Source organism: Eleginops maclovinus, chromosome 23 (genome assembly GCF_036324505.1).
Source record: "Eleginops maclovinus isolate JMC-PN-2008 ecotype Puerto Natales chromosome 23, JC_Emac_rtc_rv5, whole genome shotgun sequence".
In the NCBI taxonomy this organism is placed as follows: Eukaryota; Metazoa; Chordata; class Actinopteri; order Perciformes; family Eleginopidae; genus Eleginops; species Eleginops maclovinus.
Genome location: NC_086371.1, coordinates 22,584,784 through 22,608,577, shown reverse-complemented (window position 1 = coordinate 22,608,577; position 23,794 = coordinate 22,584,784). Strand labels below are relative to the sequence as shown.

The window sequence follows — 23,794 nt, the reverse complement described above, 5'->3', positions numbered from 1 at the left end:
CATACACCAACATCTCTTGTTTTTCTTGACAGCTTGCAAGTGTTGGCAGGGACAACACAATATCTATTGTATTCAGCAATGACAAGCAATGTGAAAGATGTGTGTTTAGTCCAGTCCCTGTTGTTTACCGTGCTGTTATTGGTATGGAGATTTCTTACAGTACAAGCTGTTGTTTCAGCAGTTGGTTGAGCAGTATGGCGCATTGGTTCTAAACTCTGTTCCTTTACCATAAACTCACACTGTGTTAGTGACCATCTGATTACATTACATGTCATTTGTTAGACTCTTTTATCCAGAGCAACTTACATACTTTCAATACTGTGGACAATCCCCACAGGAGCAATTTGGGTTAAAGTGTCTGCTTTAATCTTGTGTTCTTTTCCCCATCGTTCAATGTATTTAAACTATTGTTGTTGAATGTATGCCTTTAGCCTTAAAGTTGTTGACCTGGGACACAGTTACAAACTGACTGCAGTGGAACTAGAACCTGCTCTGCCCTGATAAGACAATAAGCAAACTATCCCACCGCACCACAGCCTGCCTGTGATTAACACACAGGTAGGCAAGCATGATATGTGCTGTGCATAGCATCTTATCAATTCCATCATGTTTTTAAAGGAATTTATTTGACTGTGGCAAGCTTTAAGCAGCACAATGCAGAAAGCCTTTAGGCAGAAATGAAACAAACCATGTTTCTAAATTAATATGGGAACATGCTGGCATTCAACAGTGAAGGTAAAAAGTAGAAAAAGCCATGGTAAGGTGTGATCTTCATCAAAAATACCTTGACTCTTCAGTCAAACCAGTTCCGTTGAACTTCATTTTCATCATATTTTGATGTACCCAGGATTAAGAAGTGAAGCTGTTTATCAGGGTACTCCAGCTTTAATCAACATCACATTTAGAGGGTGAAACAATATGATAGTGCAGAGATGACATATTTTGTATGGCCGAGCTGGAAGTAAGCATCTGGAGGTTGCCCTCGAAAAAACGATATGGGATATTCTTATTGGATAAGGTTTATATCTTATCTTATCTTATCTTAAACTATACCACAGTTGCATGCTGGCGCATCACCACTGCTAGAACAAAACATTTAAATCTTTTCAGCTCATGTTAAACACAGACCTTATTTCAGGTGTCTAATCAAAAATCAAAAATACTTTGGACTTTGAGACGAGGGAACAGGAAGAGGTAAAATGCTAACTAATTTCCAGGATAAGGAATTCATTACTGCACCACTCTTTATACCTTTACTTTGAAGCTGTTGGTGTTGGTCAACTCCTAAAATTCACATTACAAAGTTAGACGTATCCTTTTGATTGGGTTCACTGAAATCTAGGGTTAGCGCTAGGGTTGATATACTAGGTTTTGTATCCTTTTGGCACCAGGCGTCATTGCTGCAGTAAAATAAATGTATTGAAATGTTTAACTTGTGTGTACAGGAGAAAAAAAGTGAATTTTCAAGTTCCTATTTTCAAGTTTTAGCAATAGATATAAAGAGCTGAGTCAGCCTCCCCGGGCTAAATAATAGATCACAATACAGGTTCACATTGGTCTCCCACTTTGACACATTATTCAGCAAGTAAACAGCTCCACCACTACAAATCAATCTCGTTTCAAAATGCACAGGCACCGGCACATCAAATCCCGGTCATATTCTATGCGGCGCGGACTGCCAAACTTTTCAATTTGTAGCAAACAGGCACACGTCCTCAGAAAGTAAGATGAATGTCTTATCTGTCTGCTTCTATTTATCTGCCAAGTTGTATATTTATGAGAGATTTATGTGCTCCAGTCCCCCCATGTACTCCAGCAGGTAAATAAAAGTAGATATTTCAGGGTTTGGTTCTACTGCAAAAACACAAAATAATGTGCTTTATTTATACGCAAGGCTAACACATGTAAAACGGGTCTTTACATGTGTATTTGAGGACCTTAATCTGTTGCTCATTTGCATCGTCGAGTCCCCCGGTGCACCAAAGGGAAAGAAAGAATTAAAGGTAGATGAGACAGAGATGGAAAATAAAAACAGATCTCCTTCAACACCATTGGAAGTGTGTTATAGATGCTGACAGCTAATATCCATGAACTGCCTGACTGTGGCCAACATATATATATATATATATACATATATATATATATATATATATATATATATATATATATATATATATATATATATATATATACAGTGGTATGCAAAAGTTTGGGCACCCCTCTGAGATTTCATGACAATTTGCTTTTCCTTTATAATAGAAGATCACAGCAACAACATTTGTTTTCCTACAAAGATGTAGACGTTTTAGTGTTTTCCAGACCAAAATTCTTAGGGTAGCATTACATAGTTTTATTATAATAAAATAAAATGCAAAAAATGGGATGTGCAAAAGTTTGGGCACCCTTATAAATAGCATTCATTTCAACACCTGTACGGATTTATAGCTGACAGGTTGCTGCACAAAATTGCTTTGATTAGCTCATTAGACCTTCAATTACAAAGACAGGTGGAACCAATCATGAAAAAGGCTATTTAACATAGGTAATAGCTGGCTGTGCCTGGCCTAGGTTCTTTCTTAGGGAGTGGCAAGATGGGGACCTCAAAACAACTCTCCACTGACCTGAAAGCTAAGATAATCCAACATTATAAATTAGGAGAAGGGTACAAAAAATTATCTGACAGGTTTAAACTGTCTGTCTCCACAGTCAGAAACGTAGTTGTGAAATGGAAGGCCACAGGAACAGTCCGTGTGAAGGAAAGATGTGGTAGGCCGACAAAAATAGGGGAAAGGCACAGGCGAAGGATGGTGAAAATGGTCACAGAGAAGCCACAGACCACCTCCAGAGAACTACAACAACATCTGGCTGCTGATGGTGTAGTTGTTCACCGTTCCACAATCCAGCGTACTTTGCACCAGGAAGAGCTCATTGGAAGGGTGATGTGCAAAAAGCCTTTCCTGAGTGTTAATCACAAGAAGAGTCGCATGAGGTATGCAAAAGCACATCTGGACAAGCCAGAAGCATTTTGGAACAAAATACTGTGGTCAGATGAGACCAAGATTGAGTTATTTGGTCATAACATGAACAGGTATGCATGGCGAAAAAAACACACTGCATTCAATGAAAAGAACTTGTTGCCCACTGTAAAATTTGGTGGAGGATCTATCATGTTATGGGGCTGTGTGGCTAGCACAGGTACTGGAAAAGTTGTTAAAGTTGAGGGCCACATGAATTCCTTACAGTACCAGGAGATTCTTGACAAGAATGTTCTAGAGTCAGTCACAAAGTTGAAGCTACGCCGGGGTTGGATTTTTCAGCAGGACAATGATCCTAAGCACCGATCAAAATCCACCAAGGAATTCATGCAGAAGCACAGGTACAATGTTCTGGAATGGCCATCCCAGTCCCCAGACCTTAACATCATTGAAAATGTATGGATTTATTTGAAGAAGGCTGTCCATGCACGGAGGCCAAGAAACCTGACTGAACTGGAGACGTTTTGTGTGGAAGAATGGGCCAAAATACCACCTGCCAGGCTTAAGGGACTTGTCTGTGGCTACAGGAGGCGTCTACAGGCCGTTATTGCAGCAAAAGGAGGCAATACTAAATATTAATGGAATTATTTCTTAGGGGTGCCCAAATTTATGCACATGCCTATTTTTGTTTGAATGCACATAAACATGTTTCTGTTTGACCAATAAAAGTTATTTCACTACTGAGATGTTTCTGTTACCATAAGGTATAACATATGTTAAAATGAAGTTGCTGCTTCAAAAGCTCAGCAAGTGACAAACTGATGCAGTGGTTTTCCTAAGGGGTGCCCAAACTTTTGCATACCACTGTATGTATATATATATACAAAGTAGGAAGTAGCTAAATATGGGGGGTCCATGTCAAGGTGAAGCAGTGTCGAAGATGAAAAGAAGGAAAATAACAGTGAAGCAGAGGAAGAAGGGAGGATAAACAGATAGCTTAATCTCATGAGGCATAAAAAGACTCAAGAGACAGAAGGCAGAAAGAATACGGAAAGGGAGCCGGAGCAAACAGATGTAAATAACCAGTGACCTGCTAGAGGACAAACATCAATAAGATCTATGTTAGACACTTTTAACCTTATATTCAGTGTGCAGGCGATGTTGAAATACTGGCTTCTTTTGACAGCTCTTATAAGGCAGTACATATACTGTAAAAGTTGCATTTCAGCCTCTTTCACCAATGTGTTCTAAGGTATGACATAAATTATACACTTAAGAGGATATAAACAGCATGTAAGTTTATAAATGTATTTATTTTATGTGCTAACATACGGTGGCCACCAGGTGCAAACGCGTCACTGTCACGGCTGACAGTCTGTTTCATAATTGTTTTACCATATGTGTTTTGTCAGTATATTTCAAATTAATTGGTCGTAAAGCAAGACATTTCTGAGCGGCCACAAAGTTGTGTCAATGGTTCCATGGTGTAATGGTAAGCACTCTCGACTTTGAATCCAGTGATCCGAGTTCAAGTCTCGGTGGAGCCTGTCTTTAACTAGACCTGACCGTATATCCACCATGTCCATAACGACGTGTAAACTTTGATAGCCTGCGTTGTTTGCCCAAATCTGAAAAACAGAACTAGCATCTATGACATTGCCTTCTATGCTTCAACATTTCTCCAAAAATGTAATTGGCCAACGAAAGTCGGAGCTCACACCTGTCGTTGGCTGACGAATGTTGGAGTTCTTCACTCTCTCATTTGCCAGTATTCTCAACATTTCTGAAAGTTGGACAGCCGATCCTGCGGGAGCTGGTGGATTTAAGCTCCAGTCTCTTAGGACGCGTTAATTCAAATCCCACCACTGGCATTTAAAAAATAACTCAAATGTGGTAGATTGGCTGAAGTGATTGCTTGACATAATTCTAAATAGTAGTACTGGTGTATTCAACTTGTGTTAAGCAACCAATACCAAAATATTACATGGCAATTTGTTCTCGGATGAGCCAGCGTTCAATGAGATATAAGCGGTAAATATCTTCTCCCTTAATTGATAATATTCTTAAGACACTTTTCCACTAAACTGGTTCCGGTTCAAAATCCGATCTTTTGCTTTTCTGTCACCCTTGTCAGTGAAAGTGGAGCTCAAGTGGAGCTGCGTTATTGTGACATCGTTTACGAGCGTTTAGTCTCCCGTTAACTCACAGCGGGGTTCGCTGAAAAGTATTCACTGTCTGACTGTCACACAGGCAGCTGATGCACTTCCCCCCTCCCCATAAGTGAATATGTTTCAGTCTGAAATGACGCTGTTTGGCATCACAACGCTGTTATGAAAGTTTCTCTGGCATTAGACAGGTGATGTTAGCATAGCAAGCGAGGCTACTCTGACTATCTTGAGTACTCTGCTTTCCTATTGTGGCATAAGCCGTTTCCTACAGGCATATTTTACTGGTGTAGTTTTCCTTATGATTTTACTTGTGATGGCAACCTGTGTAGCCCATGTATTGATTCCATCCGATAGCTGCAATAATACAAAACAACAGGAGAACGTCCGCCTGCTCTTCACAATGATCAATAACAGTGAACGGATGGTGATTAAAGTAAGGTAAAACAAACAGCCTCACACTGAGCCTGGTTAGTGCTGCCTGACTTTATAAAGTGTGTGTTTTATAAGTGTGTGGTCGCGTTCTAGTCACTTTGCTCAGCGATACTGCTTGTTACAACTATTACTCGCTGTACTCGCCATGAACTGTTTTTGCTCAGGTTAATCTCCCCCCTCCAAAGTAAGCGTGACGTATTGGCTCGTATTGGATCTTGGATTTGGCCGGGCAGCCGAGTGGGGCCAGAAAGATCCGGTTTTTCGGCGCTTAAAGCCGGCGCCGCTGTGGTGGAAACATGAAAAACCAGATCTTTATCCAGTGGCGTTTTCTCCCGGAGGCCAAGGGAGGCGTGGCCTCCTCATTTATATTCGATAAAAAAATATCCATGAGTTGGGATTCATGACGCACATTTTAGGTTCCAAATATGCCGTGTTTAATTCCCTGATGTCATGTTTTTCTTTGAGCGAGCAAAACAGCGCCCCTATAGGTGAAATACTGCCATCTAAGGAGGCCCGTTTAACTTGGCCTCCACTACTACTAAGGGTTTTAGCCAATCAGATTGAAGCTCGGCTTGTCACCGAACGCTCATCAAGGTCAATCAAACTGTAAAAATTTAAAAAATGGAGAATGGCATTTCTCTACAAATAGTGAGTAAGCTTACTTTATTTCTTTACGCAGTGTGACAGCCGAGGCTTTCACTTTAGCATCCTGCGGACAGCGGTGTGAACCCGTCAGAGACTTTTAGAATGTGAGGCCACCTGTAGGCTACAGTTCAGTGTATTATTGAGATTACAAATATGGGTGTAAGGTTTTGTGTTGTGTTGTGTTTGTTTAAGCTTGTTGCGATATGGTGTCAATAAATAGCAGCAGCTGCAATCATTTGTCCTGATTTATTTATGCTACTTTTAGTCACATTGTTGACATGGGTATGACGTCATTCAGTAGCTTACGATCTCTCTGGCCTCCTCTGTAAAATTGGCCACGCACCGCTACTGTCTTTATCGGCTCCAGCTCCGGCTCCGGGTTGGTGGAAAAGTGGCATATGAGGACGTTTCCACATAAGTGGTTTCATGGTGTCATCATCTGTTGCAATCAGACTGTAGGTAAAACATGGAGGATGCGGAACAATGTGATGATAAATGAATACAGACACATGGACCTGCAGTGAAAGTTTTTTTTTTTTTCTTGAAATCACAACTTGGTCGTAAAGCAACAAAACATTTCTGAGCCGCCACAGTGTCAGGTTGTGTAAATTTGGCACATATTTGTGTGGTTCCATGGTGTAATGGTCAGCACTCTGGACTTTGAATCCAGTGATCCGAGTTCAAGTCTCGGTGGAACCTGACTTTAACTAGCCCTGACTACTCTCTCCATGAATCTCAGTTATGGTAGGTTTCTATGTAAAATATAGATGGAGAACAACCTGATAATAAATGGATGAGAGGTGAATCAGTGAAACTATGCATATTTAGCAAATTGACCTACCTGACATCAAAAACATGAATGGGTAAACACTTTTGTGATGCAAATCTATTGACTGAATCTACTGGATTTACGTTCCAGTCTCTCAGGCTTCTTGGGTTCAAATCCCACTGCTGCCATTTGAAACACAACTAATATTTGGTGCAGCTGCTTTGGCTTAGGCAGATGAACGATGCAAAACACTAGCCCATAATGATCTACTCCAAGAGGACAATCAAACACACATTGCATTAAAATGTTCCAATTTTACACCGGTGTAAACAATAGACAGATGGCTCCCAGGGAAGCTATCTACAGCAGTGTAGAAAAACGAGCATTGCACTTTTTCATATTGTTGACATAAGTATTGGTTCTTTGGTACTTGGCAAATACCTATTTGCTACTGAAGAAAGACAGCATTTTTAAGCCGCCACAGTGTCAGGTTGTGTACATTTAGCACATATTTCTGTGGTTCCATGGTGTAATGGTCAGCACTCTGGACTTTGAATCCAGTGATCCGAGTTCAAGTCTCGGTGGAACCTGTCTTTAAATAGCCTGTTGAAAGCCAAATTTAACATTAGAGGTAAAATATGGACGATGAACAACAAATAATAAATAAAATAGAAAGGAGTTGATTTGGATGAATTTAAGCATATTAATTTTAAAATGTGCAATAACAATCCGGTTTGTGATGAAGCTCTTGGTGCAACTATTGTCAGCCCAAACGGTCCGGAAGCCACCAATGTTTTTGTAAAGCACAATAAACTACACTCAATTTTTAAGATAACCTGCCTGCTTCTGGGGACGAGGAAATAAAGGTAAGGGGGTCGAAGACAGGAGAAGGATGAGGCGACTGATTGATACATGGGTGTTTGATATAAAGAAACTGAAAAGGGTGAACACACATGCACAAGAGCACTTACAATTTCCCTAATGGCGTTTGTGGATATTTTGCTTACAAATGTAATTTTGTTGGATACGTGATACATGAGCAGCTATTGGGCATCGTCCCCACAGCAGTATCCCCTTTGTAATGCTAAGCTCACCTATTTATCCCTCTTAAAATCTCTCTTTCTCGAATGGACACACACACTCACACTCACACACACACACACACACACACACACACACATACACACACACACACACACACACACACACACACACACACATACACACACACACACACACACACACTTACACACACACACACACACACACACATTTGATTTCTTTTACTGTCTGTGTTTCCTCTCCTCCCTCCTCACCACTCAGTCAGGCTTAGTTCATGCTTTATGAACAAACAAACAAAGCAAATTGCGAACAGTCAAAATGAAAAATGTGCAGATGTATGAGTGGGATCACTGACTTAATGGAGAGTTGAAAATCGCTCACAGTTTTTCCCTCGTAGGAAACTTAAGACCTTGACAAATTGATCTCATATTTTAGCAAAAATGTATCTTTTCAAAAAGTAAACACATAATGAAACGCATGATTTTCAGGCAGAGCCAATGTAAATAAAAATAACAGTCTTACTTATTACTAAATGTCGTATAACTTAAAAGACACCTTTCAATAAATAAAAGGATTAAACCACTGTTAGTTGTGTACCTTCTTTAATTTTGATAGGGTTTGGTTTACCCTAACGACAGTTCCTTTAAGCAGCACCAAACATCCGTACTAATATTTTATTTCTAACACTAGACCTAACCCTATCCCTAACTTTTGAACCACAATTTGAAGTACTTCACTTTTTAGCAGTCATATAAACATAGAACATGACATATAACTCCATATGTCAAAAAGAAAATAACAGATTGAAGCAAAATTCAACAGTATCTCGTTGTTGACTCAATTTCTCTTTGAATGTGATTACAAGCTGGTCAAATCTGTCTGCAATTTTCCATTCTAAGTAGATACAATAAAATGTATGGGAAGACTTTTGCTTTTTGAACACTTTTAAAGCAAATCTGGCACACACCACCGACACACCCACACATTACCCACAACAACCTGACGAGACCAACTTCCCCTCCAACCCCGACCCAGACGTGGGGTGGAATTCACTCTCTATAGTACTCAACTTCTCCAAACAGTTTACCCCCTATGCAGCCCAGCACCTGCGACTGCAGAGGGGCCTCACATTTGTCACCCGTCCCTCCATATTTGACTGGGAGGAACTTCATATGGATCTCCACAAATACCACAGAGGAATCAAGCTCATAGATTACTTTCACTCCCACAAACCACTCCAACCCAGACTATAATGATCCGAGTTCAAGTCTCGGTGAAACCTGACTTCAACCTGCCCAGAAGAAAATGGTAGGATTGTTTAAAAAATATAGCAGGATGGAGAACAACTTGATAATAAATGAATGAGAGATGAATCAGTAATGGTATGCATATTTAGCAGAGCAATTACTTAGCAGGTCCACCTACCTGACAACAATCAACATGTACTTCTGTGATGCAAATGGAGGGGCATGGCTTCAATCCCAACACTGCCATTTGAAAAACAGCTAATATTTGGTTCACAGGCTTTGGCAGATGAACGATGCAAAACACTGGCCCATAATTATTAACTCCAAGAGGACAATCAAACACACATTGTATCAAAACGTTCCAATTATACACCGGCGTATACAATGGACAGACGGCTCCCTGGCAAGTTATCTACAGGAGTGTAGAAAAACGAGTATTGAACTTTTTCAAAATATTGTCAATAGAGCTAAACTCTGTACCTACTGTTGCGCCCATTTGTATATTTTTGTTGTTTGTGTGCAATGGGGCAGTGGGTATTAAGGTGACCTCACCGGCACGGTGCAGGTGATTGGGAGTGGGAGGGCAACAGTTTGTTGACCCAGTACCAGGTTACATGTTGTTTTACTTTGGAAATAAATGGTATTGAAAAAGTTAAAACTTCATCCTTAATGGAGATTACGTGCCTCCAATTACTTTGCCCAGTCCCCAGTCCCTCGGTAATATTGAGTGGCAATAGTCACCACACCTACTGTTGGATCATCGCGATCCTTTGATCCCCTGGTGCTGGTGTTTATTAATATCGTCCATGTAACTACTTTTATATGCCGGATTTAGACAAAACAGCACAAATTGTTAAGTGAGTATCTTTGATTTATTTTGTATGTGTTTCCACTGACCTTTCAACAACAAAAGCCAGCCAAAGTTTTTGTTAATTATCCAAACATTTCTGGCTGCACTTGGGCCATAACCATTGATATATCAGGCTTATGTATAGTTTCATGTTGTGGTTCTGTTTCCTTAGTACAACATTGCCCCTGTCTTGCTGTTGTTCTTCGTTCAGGCTATTACACTAACCATTTGCTCTTTTTTAAATATGTGGTTCTCATCAAATACTGCCATAAGAATAATGGAACAATGTCCCCTTGGAACAATGCTCCCCAGTCCTTGCAGTGCTTAATTTTTACAGAGTTTACATCAATGCTGCAGAGGCAATTCAGGGAAGTTCCAAAGCCTCCCAAAGTCACCCATAATGCCACCGTGCACCGTTTTCCCAGTTGGGAAATGCACACAGCATTCATAGCATGCCAAAAACACAAGCTGCACTTTGCTGCAAGCCATTGACTGCAATTACAGTCAAAGTCAAAGCCAACATCAACCTATACATCCATGCAGCAGGTCTTCAAATTATTTGGAGACTTTTGACGACAGGAGAGCCCATTCAAACTTTTCTGTAAAACTGATTGTCTGCTACAAAAATGGGGCCACCATTCCGTCTTACACAATGCAGTTAGTGGAATTGAAAGCACTGCATGTCTTTTTCACCCCGATGAAGCCAAGAGAAGAGTCCAAGTCCATTGTAGAAATGCATTTTGACCTACCGTAAATAATCCAAACTAAACACAGCCTCCAAGTCAATCACTGTCTATGTCCCGTTTTCCTTTCCACTAGAATTTAAACTCAAAGAGTGTTGTGGGTTTGAAACAGTGCATTAGCCTGCCGCATGTTTGTAATGATGGACTCCCAGATCCAAAGAGATTAATGTTAGGTCAAACCCCATTAAAAATCGGCCTGCGGATTTGCCTTGGAAAAACGACACTAGGTCAATGTTCTTGCCCTCTGAAGCAGAGCAGTGCAGATTGTTCTGGTTGAACCTTCTCCACCAACATTCTTTCCACTCCCCTCCCTGGAAATGAATGGCAATGGGGTGAATTTTCTGCTCTAGCTGAAATCAATTTTACCTTCATCCTTCAGACCCTCCGGCTCTGCCTTGAGGTGCAGAGAGGAGGGGATCAGCAAGATAAATAACAATGCTGTGGTTGATATTTCTTTTATATTCAGCAATGTGTTGAGCTGCTAAAGTTGATCAGCTGTGATCGAAAAAAAAAGTTCTCTCCGGAAGAAAACGATCCAATTGCGTTTCCATTAACTGGTTTCAGAAAGAAAACCTATAGAAAGGAAGGAACAGGAACTTGCCCTTTCCTGTTTTGCATTTCCCCATAAAAAAGTATTTTTAAACATTTTGAATTATCATCTGTGTCATCATGAATGCAACCATGTACCTTATGACGTCCATTAAAATCAAGTGAAATGAAGTAACATAGAAAAATGTAACTCAAACCACTTATGGCAATACTGAGCCAACAACATCACTGTACAGAAAACTCCAGCACCGCAATGGACCCTAGCCATGTATTGTAACGACACATACTGAAGAACCCTCCTGGATTTCTTACTTAATTAATCTGTCTGTCTACCTGTGTTCATTCCAAGGCCAGTCCAATGTATTTAACTAGAAAATCACTTGTGACTGTTAACACGCTAAAGCTTGTCTTCAGTCGTTAAATACAGGAGTTCAGTATCCTTGAAGCACTAATGGCCCCGTCATTCTGTTCTTTCAGCTTCTTCAACATCCCGTCAAAAGGAGACTCATGCCTCTTTTACCTGCTTATTGGAGAAGGTCCATTGCTCTCTTAAAAGATTTCACATTTCTCTTTCTTTCTATATTTTCACTTATTGGAGGACGTCCAATGGAATGTGTACTGAACTCGCTCACTCACCCCCCCTCCTCCCTTCTCCCTCCCTACCTCCCTCTGTCTGTATTTGCCCCCTGCACCTCAGCTTTTTAAGATCTCGAAGCTCAGAGGGTGATTTCATCCTTCACTGGGCCATGAAAGCTCTTTATAAGTACATCGCCACCGCCAGCGCATTAATCGCCTCGCCCATATTGATTTGGCTGTTCTGTTGTCCAAGCCAGCATATGGAAGATATGTGGGGAAAGAAAAAGAGAGACAGAGAGGAAAAGGAGATCGGGAAAGGAGAAAGAGAGAGCATCAGGATCTGGTAATTAGACTCACATAACGAGGTGGTTTGAAACTCAGGAAGAAGAATGAAGAATGAATATATGCATGTGAGTGCTTTCACAAGTTTGGAATAAAGCAGACATTGTAGAGAGTCGATAACATTTTGGTCAGAAATCACGTAAAACTAATTTTGTTACTCAATTAATTATGTATTAAAATCAATTGCTAAGTTAGTATAAGCAGCTGTGCAATTCCAAACAAAGGTTGTGGTGGTTTTACTCTTGGAGCCGCTAACTGAGGTGACATATCAAGACTAAATAGGTCAAAATTCTATATATGAACCAGACAAATGAATTTTTAAACTGTCAAATAAATATATAAAAGACTAAAGACATACGTAAGAAATCAAAATAACGTCACATTAATGCCCCTTAATTAAATGAATAGGTTGACAATAAAGCATTGAAATAATCGATGGCATACAGTTTATGTATATAAATAAGTATCGACTGACATAAATTAACACTGGAATCTTTTATTTTTTTAATGCTAGCTTTTTATGTTAAAAACAATATCTTTATTGAGTTTAATTGTACATATTTAGCACAAATACAGCACAGTAACAATAATGAAATGGACTGATTGTATAAGATATGTAAAATCTCTCAATTTACAGACTTGCCCAAGAAACAAAAATTTAAAAAAAAAAATTGTGAGAAGAACCAATCGTCATTACAGAAAAATGTCATATTAATTCATGAAACTAAATGGAAAAAAAGACAAACAAGAAAATGCAGCAACGGGTTCTACAATCTTTCATATTCTTCTTTCCTTCCTTTTGCTCTGTAAGTGAGTCCTTTCAGTACCATACAGGATGCCATTTCTTTCAGCAAATGTAAAGTGATTCTTTAGTATTTTTCCTCCTTTAAATGTCTCCTAATAATTGAATGCTGTATTTATTTCAGGATGACACCAGTTGTCAACAGAAGACCGTATGCACCAGCCCCCCGCCGAGTTAGATAGGCACAAGTTAACTGTTAAATTTTGTATGGACATGTAGTCTAGACAGGTATTATAATAATAATAATAATAATAATAATAATAATAATGATTCATGGTATTTATTTTAGCACTTTTCCAAGTGCTCAAAGCACTTTATATTACATATTTTATGTATTAGACATGTAATATATTGAATACTGTGGACAATACCCACAGGAGCAATTTAGGGTGAAGTATAGCCTGGCTTTTTACTTTTTGCAACACCTAGCATTGCACTTTCTGAGGTTAAAATCCCTACTCACAACATAATGTCTCGACAGCGGCAGAGATGTAATGTGCTCTTACCAAAACTCTTTGCTGTAAAAAAGATAATTTCTCTGCGGACAAACGAAAAATGGATTTCTGATTCTTTCAATGCATCATTTGTATCCCTTGTTTTTTGTTGCTGTCATTTACCCCTTTATGAATGCAAAGCTCAATCAGTAAAATTGAGTTTTATCACACAACTGTCATCTCCAACTGGTCCAGACTGGCCTGGAATTGAATGAGTTCAATCTATCTGGCTGCCTAAATCTTACTTGGAACCATCATTTTAATGTGTTCCAAGCCTAGACATAAAATGGGAATGGGACAGTGGAGAGTGGGATGAAGACATTGACAGATTGCCAGCTTGTCCATGACCCCTGACTCAAATAGAAAACTTAAAAGCATGACAACGACAATGTATGGATGAATTCTGATGGTGCAGCAGAATTCATCCATACATTCTTTGCTTTAAAAAGCTGGTCAAAGTTCATTACCTAGATATAATTGCAGAGATGACCCACATTTTGCCTCTCTTCTTTCATTAGGAGAAGGTTTTTCTTTATGGCTGATGGGAAAGGGATATATGGAGAAGCTGTCATTTTGTTGCTTGAGAAAATAAAAGGGAAACATTAGTTGGATTTCTAAGGGAGGCATAATCTTGGGCTTGACCTTATTATTTAGCTCTTTGCTTTGATCTAACAGAAGTAAAAAGAGATGTTAGAGGAGAGAAAATCATCATGAGATAATGATGGCTGTAAGGAAGAAGCTTCTGAATCCTTACATTAGGGATTCCTTTTCACCCCCACTAATGACATTTATGGAGTTTTACTAGCTGCTAACCTATGAACTGTTCCATTGTAAGGGTTCTGTTAAATGTACCAAGTCAGAAAAACAGCAATGAGAACAGCTTTCACCCTAATAGTATGGCAGCCATTCCAGTGTTTGTTGAATTCCAGAGGAAAATTGTCAGAAGTTTATAAAATACAATTAAAACATTAAAAAATCCTTTAACTCAAAGACAGAAATTATAATGCTAAAGTGGAAGTACGGTACTTTTTTCCGTGGCTGTATATATATATACAGCGGGTAAAATAAGTATTGAACACGTCACCATTTTTCTCAGTCAATATATTTCTCAAGGTGCTATTGACATGAATTTTCATCAGATGTCGGTAACAACCCATGCAATCCACACATGCAAAGAAATCAAGCCATAGATGTCCATAAATTAAGTTATGTGTATTAAAATGGAATGACACAGGGAAAAGGGATTGAACACATGAAGAAAGGGAGATGCAAAAAGGCATGGAAAGCCAAGACACCCGCTGAAATCTATCAGTAATTACAAAGCAATCCTGCCCCTCAGTGCAAATGTATATCAGCTGGTTCAGTCCCAACTGATGGCCTATAAAAAGGTCTCTCATTACCAAAGGTGTCACACAAACTGGATCTCATGATGGGTAAAAGCAAAGAGCTGTCTCAAGACCTTCGCAACCTTATTGTTGCAAAACATGCTGATGGCATTACAGAAGGATTTCTAAACTTCTGAAGGTTCCAGTGACACTGTTGGGGCCATAATCCGGAAATGGAAAGAACATCATTTCACCATAAACCAACCACAACCAGGTGCTCCTCGCAAGATTTCTGACAGAGGAGTGAAAATAATTATCAGAAGAGTTGTCCAAGAGCCAAAGACCACTTGTGGAGACCTGCAGAAAGACCTGGAATTAGCAGGTACAATTGTTTCAAAGAAAACAATAAGTAATGCACTCAACCACCATGGCCTGTATGCACGCCCACCACGCAAGACTCCATCCCTAAAGAAAAAGTATGCTGAAGCTTGTTTAATGTTTGCTGCGCAACATTTAGACAAGCCTATGAAATACTGGGAGAACATAGAGTGGTCAGATGAGTCCAAAATTGAACTCTTTGGATGTCATAATACACACCATGTTTGGAGGTCAAATGGCACTGCACATCACCCCAGAAACACCATACCAACAGTGAAGATGGGAGGTGGGAACATCATGGTGTGGGGCTGTTTTTCAGCATACGGCACTGGCACACTTCATATAATTGAAGGAAGGATGAATGGAAAAATGTACAGAGACATTCTTGCTAAAAATCTGCTGCCATCTACCAGGATGATGAAGATGAAACGAGGGTGGACATTTCAGCAAGACAATGATCCCAAACACACAGCCAAGGAAACTCTCAATTGGTTTCAGAGAAAGAACATAAAGCTGCTAGAATGGCCCAGCCAATCACCTGACTTGAATCCAAAAGAAAATCTGTGGAAAGAACTAGAGATCAGAGTTCATAGAAGAGGCCCATGGAACTTCAAGACTTGAAGACTGTTTGTGTGGAAGAATGGGCCAAAATCACACCTGAGCAATGCATGAGGCTAGTTTCTCCATACAGGAGGCGTCTTGAAGCTGTCATTACCAACAAAAGCTTTTGTATGAAGTATACACTAGGGCTTTGACCTCGAACTTCGTTGTTCGAATATAATTCGATTGTTTAAAAAAATAAAGAAATTCGAACGAATTTTAGGGAGCCCTTAATATTCGAACCTATATGGGAATTATTTTTTATTAGTGTTGTTTTCAATTCAGATTCCAAGGTTTTTTTCACGCCTGGTGAAGTAAAACCGCGAGCTCATTATCAAGGCTATTATTGGTCATCTGGGCTCCTGTAGACCTATGACGTTGGCATCCTCCTGGTTCGCGCAATCGCGCTTATTTTAAAACAATATTCTAAAACAATGGCCGCGCCAACGACAACTACGCCTGACGAGGAGTAAGCCTTAACCTACTTAGCCTGACTGGCTTATTTTTTTATTTATTTTTGATGAGAACAGTGGATAAAACTGTTTGTGTTTAATCCAGAGTCTGATAATAATACAATTAAAAAAACCAAAACAAGTGACTGTGTTTTTCTTCCGAAAGCATCATTGACTGACTAGGTGCACGTCACGAAAGGTTCCTGTAAGCTCGTGTATTTCCGATGGAGCGTTAACTGTCATATGTGGGACCCACACTAATGTTGTACATATTACGGACACCCGCCATTGACTGATACACTGCCCTCTGGTGGACAGAACATCGAACTGAAGTGTGATACTAATATTGGTCTTACTGAAGACATTTAATGGTCAAAATATTATTAATAAATATTCGAATACATTCGAACTTTAATATTAATAAACAAACGAACTTCGAATATGATTTTTGGGCAAAAGTCAAAGCCCTAGTATACACACACCTTCATTTATGGACATCTATGGTTTGATTTCTTTGCATGTGTGGATTGCATGGCTTGTTACCGACATCTGATGACAATTTCATGTCAATAGCACCTTTAGAAATGTAGTTACTGAGACAAATGGTGACGTGTTCAATACTTATTTTACCCGCTGTATATATATATATATATCGCTCTGAAACTTTAATTAACTTTACCATTCTCAACCACAATCTGATCATCGGATCGATTATTTTTTCAGTAATTCAAACCTTTTGTGAGGATCATTTTCTGCCCTCAGCTATGATATGGCCTTAAATGGCCTTAAATGTGTGTATACATCACTCAGCAGAAAGACAAAAAGAGACGAAAGAGGAGAGCCTGGTCCAGATCTATCCACGTCATCATGGAGATTTCAAGATTTCACAGGCTAATGGAAAAGACGAGCTAGAATGTGACAACAACGTTTCCATCAATTGCTCCCGGACTGTTTGGGCAATGCTTCCATCAATAACGTTGACCATTGTTTCCGTTACGGTGACGATGACTTACGGACAGTTTAGGCCGACAAGGATTGCACCGAGGGTTTCATCATGAGTATGAGTTTTCATAAGGTCTCTGGGCTGTGAAGTACGTCCTGCCTACGACGCTGTGCCCCAGAGGCTACAAGGACTTTTACTGCACAACTTACGGTTATCTAAATATGTATTTATTTTATAATATTGTGCAACAGTCACAAAAGCTGATTTCCCTCTGGGATTAGTCTTTTTGATTGATTGAAATAAGCAAACTGGTTGATTTAGATGATGAATCCCTTGCTGCATATGTGTTTGAGTTTGAGTTAAGGAGAAACAAGAGTTCACATTGGATTCTTAAAGACCACAGCTCTTCCTGTCAAACGTCTTTCGGCTTTAAAATGCATTATTGTTAATCTGCCAAATTGATTCAACAGCAGCTGTCTAAAAAATCCATATTTCATAGAGCAGAAGGCTCAGAGATTTAGCTGTATTTTGCTGTGGTGGCATTTTAAAAAATGCTGAACTGTTCATTTCTAAGGGAATAAGACCAAATGGAAGTTTTGAAATATGGTATTCCTTTAGCCTTTATGTGGATATTACATCTTAAATTACTCAATGGACTGTCTTTCCAGTAGCCAGAGGGAAGAGTTTGTGCCATCAAACTCCAATTGAGGAACAATCGAATCAGGGACATCATCATGATTGGCTGTAGCAGCCCCACTAGACTACTCACTGAAATGCTTCATAGGCAAAAGTCAATCTCAGTGTTCAATGTTCAATCTACTACTGTAGTATTGTATTTAAATGTATTCTGACACATGTACCTTTTCATTATCATTTCGCAAAAAATATGAGTTTGATCACGCAACTAAACAAGCAGCGAAGTTTAATTTTAAATGCAGAAGTAATTAAATGTTCATTTTTCTGTAGATAGTAGGCTGCAAGCTAGCATGCTTCACCATTATTGCAACACTTGTTGAAAGAAGCCAGAAGCAAAAAAAAACTACTTAGCTTTATACACTTAAGCTAATATACAGCAATACAACATCTGGCTGCAAGAGCCTCCAGAATGCAGTGAAGTTGTCCTTCAGCTGTTGAGTCTTTCAGGGATAAAACATCATGTTGAGACGATGATGAAGAGTGCAAACCGTGGGGTATTTATTTACACATAACAGCAGGCAGACAGCAACACAGGTAAGGAGATCTGAAGAGTCGGGTATCTGATGAAGAATGGCTCTTTTATACTGTGTCTTAATGGAACTACATTGGAGGCTTCCATTTGCAGGTTACAGGTTACAGTAACACTACTACTGTATGGTGAATTATCATAGACAACATAGAGGAAATAATTTACCTAAATATATTTTTTTCTACTTAACCTAACTGTTAATTTAGCCCCAAAACACACATAAATACATTCCTACAATAAATGTAAATGATTCCCCAAATTAGAAAACCTTCCTTCTGCTGTATTGCCTCTTGGCCCCTCCTGAAATGTTAAATTGGGTGTTGTGGCTGTTTTGGACAACCCGGAGAGGACTCGGGAGCAACAGGAGAAGTTAGATTTGTATTCAAAAAACGTGCACAATGTCCGCTAAAACACTAACACAACTTTAAAACTGATATTTGAGCACACACACCGTTGGAGCCCTCACTAAAACCTCTCGTTTCAGACAGGACTGATTACCTGACAGTAGATGCACCTGGGCACGTCTCAGTAGGTCCATCAGCTCAGTGGTCAAAGATCTTGTATTCACACCAAGATTTTACAAATACTACATAGACGTTCAATAAACACAGAGTAAAGAATACTTAAAAATGTAATGCAATGTTAAATTGTATTGTGTGTATACCATAGACCAGGGGTCTCAAACTCGCGGCCCGCGGGCCCACTGCGGCCCTCAAGACGATAGTTTGCGGCCCCCACCTCAATATGAAAGTTTAATGTTAATGCGGCCCGCGAGTTTGATACGAATGGCACTTTTCAGTGTTGTGTGCAGAGCTGAACGAACCTACCAATCACGGTGGGGTATATTGCTCTCGGGGGCGGGACATCGGCCGCGGGCTCAGAAGCGGAGGCGGCTGCGGAAATTGCTGCTCAGTGGGACAGAAAAAGAAGCGGAAAAGACGTATCGGCTAAACACTGAAACTTCAACGCGACAGTGACACCAAGTGGAAATATATATTACACAGCCCCAAAAATGTCTTTTTCTAAGCCTGCAGTGAAGAGAAAGGTTGGTGATGAGCACAGACAATTTCAGGAAAAGTGGGAAGTGCAATATTTCTTTGTTGAACACAGGGGCATCCCGACGTGTCTTATTTGCACAGAGAAAGTTGCAGTGCACAAAGAATACAATTTGAAACGTCATTACACAACTAGACATGTTGAGGAGTATGCAAAATACCAGGGAGATGAGAGAGCCAACCGGGTTGCTAATCTTAAAACATATCTACTGAGGCAACAAGATTTCTTTAAGAAAGCAACCAGAGAGAATGATGCAGCAGTCGAAGCTAGCTACGTGGTTAGTGAGATGATTGCTAAAGCAGGAAAGCCATTCACAGAAGGTGAATTTGTCAAAAAGTGTATATTACAGGCTGCAAGTATTGCCTGTCCAGAAAATAAAGGTCAGTTTAGCAACATCAGCCTTTCTGCCAACACTGTGGCAGAGAGCATTTCTGACCTGTCAAGTGACATTTATGATCAACTGTGTGAGAAAGCAAAAAGTTTCAGTGTATACTCAGTCGCTCTTGATGAGACCACAGACATCACGGACACTGCCCAGCTCGCAATCTATGTCCGTGGTGTTGATGACCATTTTGAAGTCATAGAGGAGTTGCTCACAGTGATTCCAATGCATGGCCAGACCACCGCCATCAATGACAGGGAGGAAAAATGGACTGGTGGCACTTGTTAAAAAAAAACTGGAAGAGGAAGGTGTGGAGGAGGCCATTGCTCTGCACTGCATTATCGATCAGCAGGCTCTTAGCAGCAAATGCCTGAAGTTTGACAATGTGATGTCTTTCGTTGTGAAATGCATCAACCAAATCAGATCCAGGGGCTTAAAGCACAGAAGGTTCCGTGCTTTTTTAGAGGAAATGGAGCCAGAATATGGTGCTCTACTTCACCGAGGTACGTTGGCTCAGCAGGGGAAACATGTTGAAGAGATTTTTTGAGTTGAGAGCGGAAGTGAAAGCCTTCATGGAGAAAGATGGGGTTGCTGTTCCTGTGCTAAGTGATCCAAAATGGCTCATGGACTTAGCTTTTTTTGTTGATATCACACATGAGCTTAATGTACTGAACAAGAAGTTACAAGGCCAAGGGCAACTTGTTAGTGCTGCCTATGACAACGTGAGAGCATTCTCTACAAAGCTTATGTTATGGAAAGCCCAGCTTTCTCAGACAAACCTTTGCCATTTTCCAGCATGCAAGGCACTCATGGATGCAGGCACACCATTCAGTGGTGAGGAGTATGTGGAGGTCATTTTGAAGCTACAGGAGGAATTTGATCACAGATTTGCAGACTTCAAGACGCACAGAGCCACATTTCAAATTTTTGCGGACCCCTTCTCCTTTGATGTGCAAGATGCCCCTCCTGTGCTTCAAATGCAACTCTGAACTCAAAGCCAAGTTCAGGGAGGTGAGTGGAAAAGCAGACAAGCTCGGGCAATTTTTGAGAGAATTGCCCCCCAGCTTCCCTGAGCTTTCACGAATGTTCAAGCGGACCATGTGTCTTTTTGGGAGCACATACTTGTGCGAAAAGCTCTTCTCTATGTTGAACTTCAATAAGTCCAAGTACAGGTCCAGACTTACTGATGAGCATCTTCAAGCCCTACTGAGGGTCTCAACTGCTTCATCCCTGCTTAAGCCAAATGTGGCTCGGCTATGCGAGAGGAAGCGCTGCCAGATCTCTAGCAGCAAGAAGTAGGCAGAAGAAGCCATGTTCAGAACAGTTTATGTTCAATGTTCCATTCATGTTCAGAAAGTTAAATGTTAAAGAACTGTTAATACAGATATTTGAATCTGAATAATAATAATTACATTTCTCTAGTCAGCAACTATATGTGGTTTCTTCTATATCTGCTGTATTATTATTATTATTATTATTATTTTATTTATTTTTTACTGATTGATTGGTTTTTTTCTTATGAATTTGTTCATTTATTTTTTCATCTTATTTTGTGTTAAAAAATAAAAATAAAGACATTTGATAACATTGGAATGTTTTTTAGTACTTTTCTTGTGGGGAACCTGATGCGGCCCAGCCTCACCCAGACTCTACCTCTAACGGCCCCCGGGTAAATTGAGTTTGAGACCCCTGCCATAGACTGTATATATAGATGGACAGAGTGGCTCCATTCAGCTGTGTTCTATAGAATTGAAGCAACCGAGGCGACGCCATCTTTGAAAATTTGGAGCCAGTTCGAAGTACGCTTGCGCAGTAGAATCTGAAGCATGCGCAGTGAAGAGGAGGTCGCGATCAGACCCGCCCACTCATCGAGTGAAACACGCCCCTTATCGAGTGAAACACGCCCCCTTCTCCGTCCGTTCCCCACCACACACACAGGCCGAGTCCGACTCTCTGGGGCTAAACTGGCTGAAACTACAGTGCCCAGTTCGGTCTGGGTATTTGGATTTTCTCCGGTAAGTGTAACGTATGTAAAACAAACCTCTTGTCTGTGTTTGTGAAATACACCTCAGACAGCTTATATTTTTTGATTGTAGACACCAGTTTACCAGCTAATAACTTAATTGACATTACCGTTAACGTTAGATAGCATAGAAGCTAACCTTCATAGTAGCGATAGCTAGTTGGTGAAGTTAAGATTGACGTTAGCACCCACTTAGACTGTATCATAGACTGTATATATAGACTATTGACTGTATCTATAAAGTCTGAACACAAGTCTGCCGGCTCAGCTTATTTTGCTGTTTTCAAATTGTCTTAATATGCCACCTCAACAGAGTGAATCGATGTTTGTATGGTTTAAACTTTAATCCATTTAAAACATGGACGAGCTGCTGTCGTGAACATTGACGGGAGTCATGAAATGTCCGCGTTGAAAGACAAAAAAAATAATAATACTAATAACGTTAGTTTTGTATGCTGAGCCATTAACAGTAGCCTACGTGATCAGCTATAAACCTTTACCTTTTCTTTTAGGCAGAATAGCCCAGGTGTTTTCTCCAGTCCCCGAACGTCCATCTTATCCACTGTGACAGGAACAACCACATTGGAAATGTTGAAGGAGGTTGCAAGCGGCTGCACTGTCAATCAAAGTGTAACCACGCCCCTTTTATATTTATTAAAATAACATTAAAGAAAATAATTTCTCGGGAAAAAGAAAAATGGTGTGATGTGAAGCACCTTGAAAGCTATTTTTTCGAATAAAAAGTTGTGGATGCAAAATTTGTTTTAGGTGAGAAAAGTGACATAGAAAGTTGGTTACTTGCCCATTGAAAATACATGGGAATGGGCGGAGCTACGCATTGTACTGCAGCCAGCCACCAGGGGGCTCTGGACTAGCGCTTGCTTCACTTTTAACGGACGAACCTCTGTCCATCAATAGAGCTCCTGCAGATGATGTCATATATGCTGGTCACGTGACGAGATACGACAGGGGCAGCCATTTTGGCAGTCATCGCGGCAGTAAATTGACAGGCACTGGCAGACTGTCAAGGATGGTGGATAACTGCTGTGCACCAGGTTGCACAAATAGGCGTGGGAAAAAGAAAGGTGTATCGTATTATCGCATTCCTAAAGACGCGGAGAGGAGGGAGAAGTGGATTGGAGCGATTAAAAGAGCCAGGAGCCTTCAGAAAAAGACTGAAAGATGGGACCCCCCGGCCGTTGGCTTTCGCTTATGCAGTGATCACTTCATATCAGGTGGGTGAAGGAATACAGTACAATGCTACAAAAAGTTTCTGGTCAGTTTAATTAAATTTAATTAGTTTAATTTAAGAAGTAGCACCCAGTTATTATAGCTAACGGACACTGTGATGTCCCTTTTTAACTCAACAAGTGTGGCTCTGGCGCAGCCTAGCCAGTTAGCAAGTTAGCTTGTAGCAAGCTAGTGGTAAACAAACCCGTGTTGAAATATTCCTTCTTATTTTGTAGGGAGAAAGAGTGATAATCCGTTGAGTCCGGATTTTATCCCCTCAATTTTCGATTACCTTCCATCTCCAGAGAAGAGGAGACATAAAACGAGACTGGAGGTTTTTAACAGAAGGCAGAAGGCTAAACTGCACAAAGTAGAGCAGGCAAAGATATCTGCAGAAGCCATCCGTCAAAGGTGGGTAGATCAAACTCCTGTCTGATTACATGTTGGGTCTACTTGTGATCGGTGTGTTATTCAGATTATTTTATTTCAAATAGTTAACTGCCGTGATATGGTTATAAACAATAAC

The 23,794-nt window shown here is 40.2% G+C and overlaps 3 non-coding genes across 3 annotated transcripts; all 3 read left to right on the top strand.

Moving 5' to 3' along the window:
* The first annotated feature begins 4,450 nt into the window (after positions 1-4,450).
* On the top strand, positions 4,451-4,522 carry trnaq-uug (transfer RNA glutamine (anticodon UUG)). Its single transcript has one exon. It is a non-coding gene; the product is annotated as a tRNA-Gln (tRNA).
* Positions 4,523-6,847: 2,325 nt separating this feature from the next.
* Positions 6,848-6,919, top strand: trnaq-uug (transfer RNA glutamine (anticodon UUG)). Its single transcript has one exon. It is a non-coding gene; the product is annotated as a tRNA-Gln (tRNA).
* Positions 6,920-7,507: 588 nt separating this feature from the next.
* trnaq-uug (transfer RNA glutamine (anticodon UUG)) lies at positions 7,508-7,579 on the top strand. Its single transcript has one exon. It is a non-coding gene; the product is annotated as a tRNA-Gln (tRNA).
* The last annotated feature ends 16,215 nt before the right edge of the window (positions 7,580-23,794 follow it).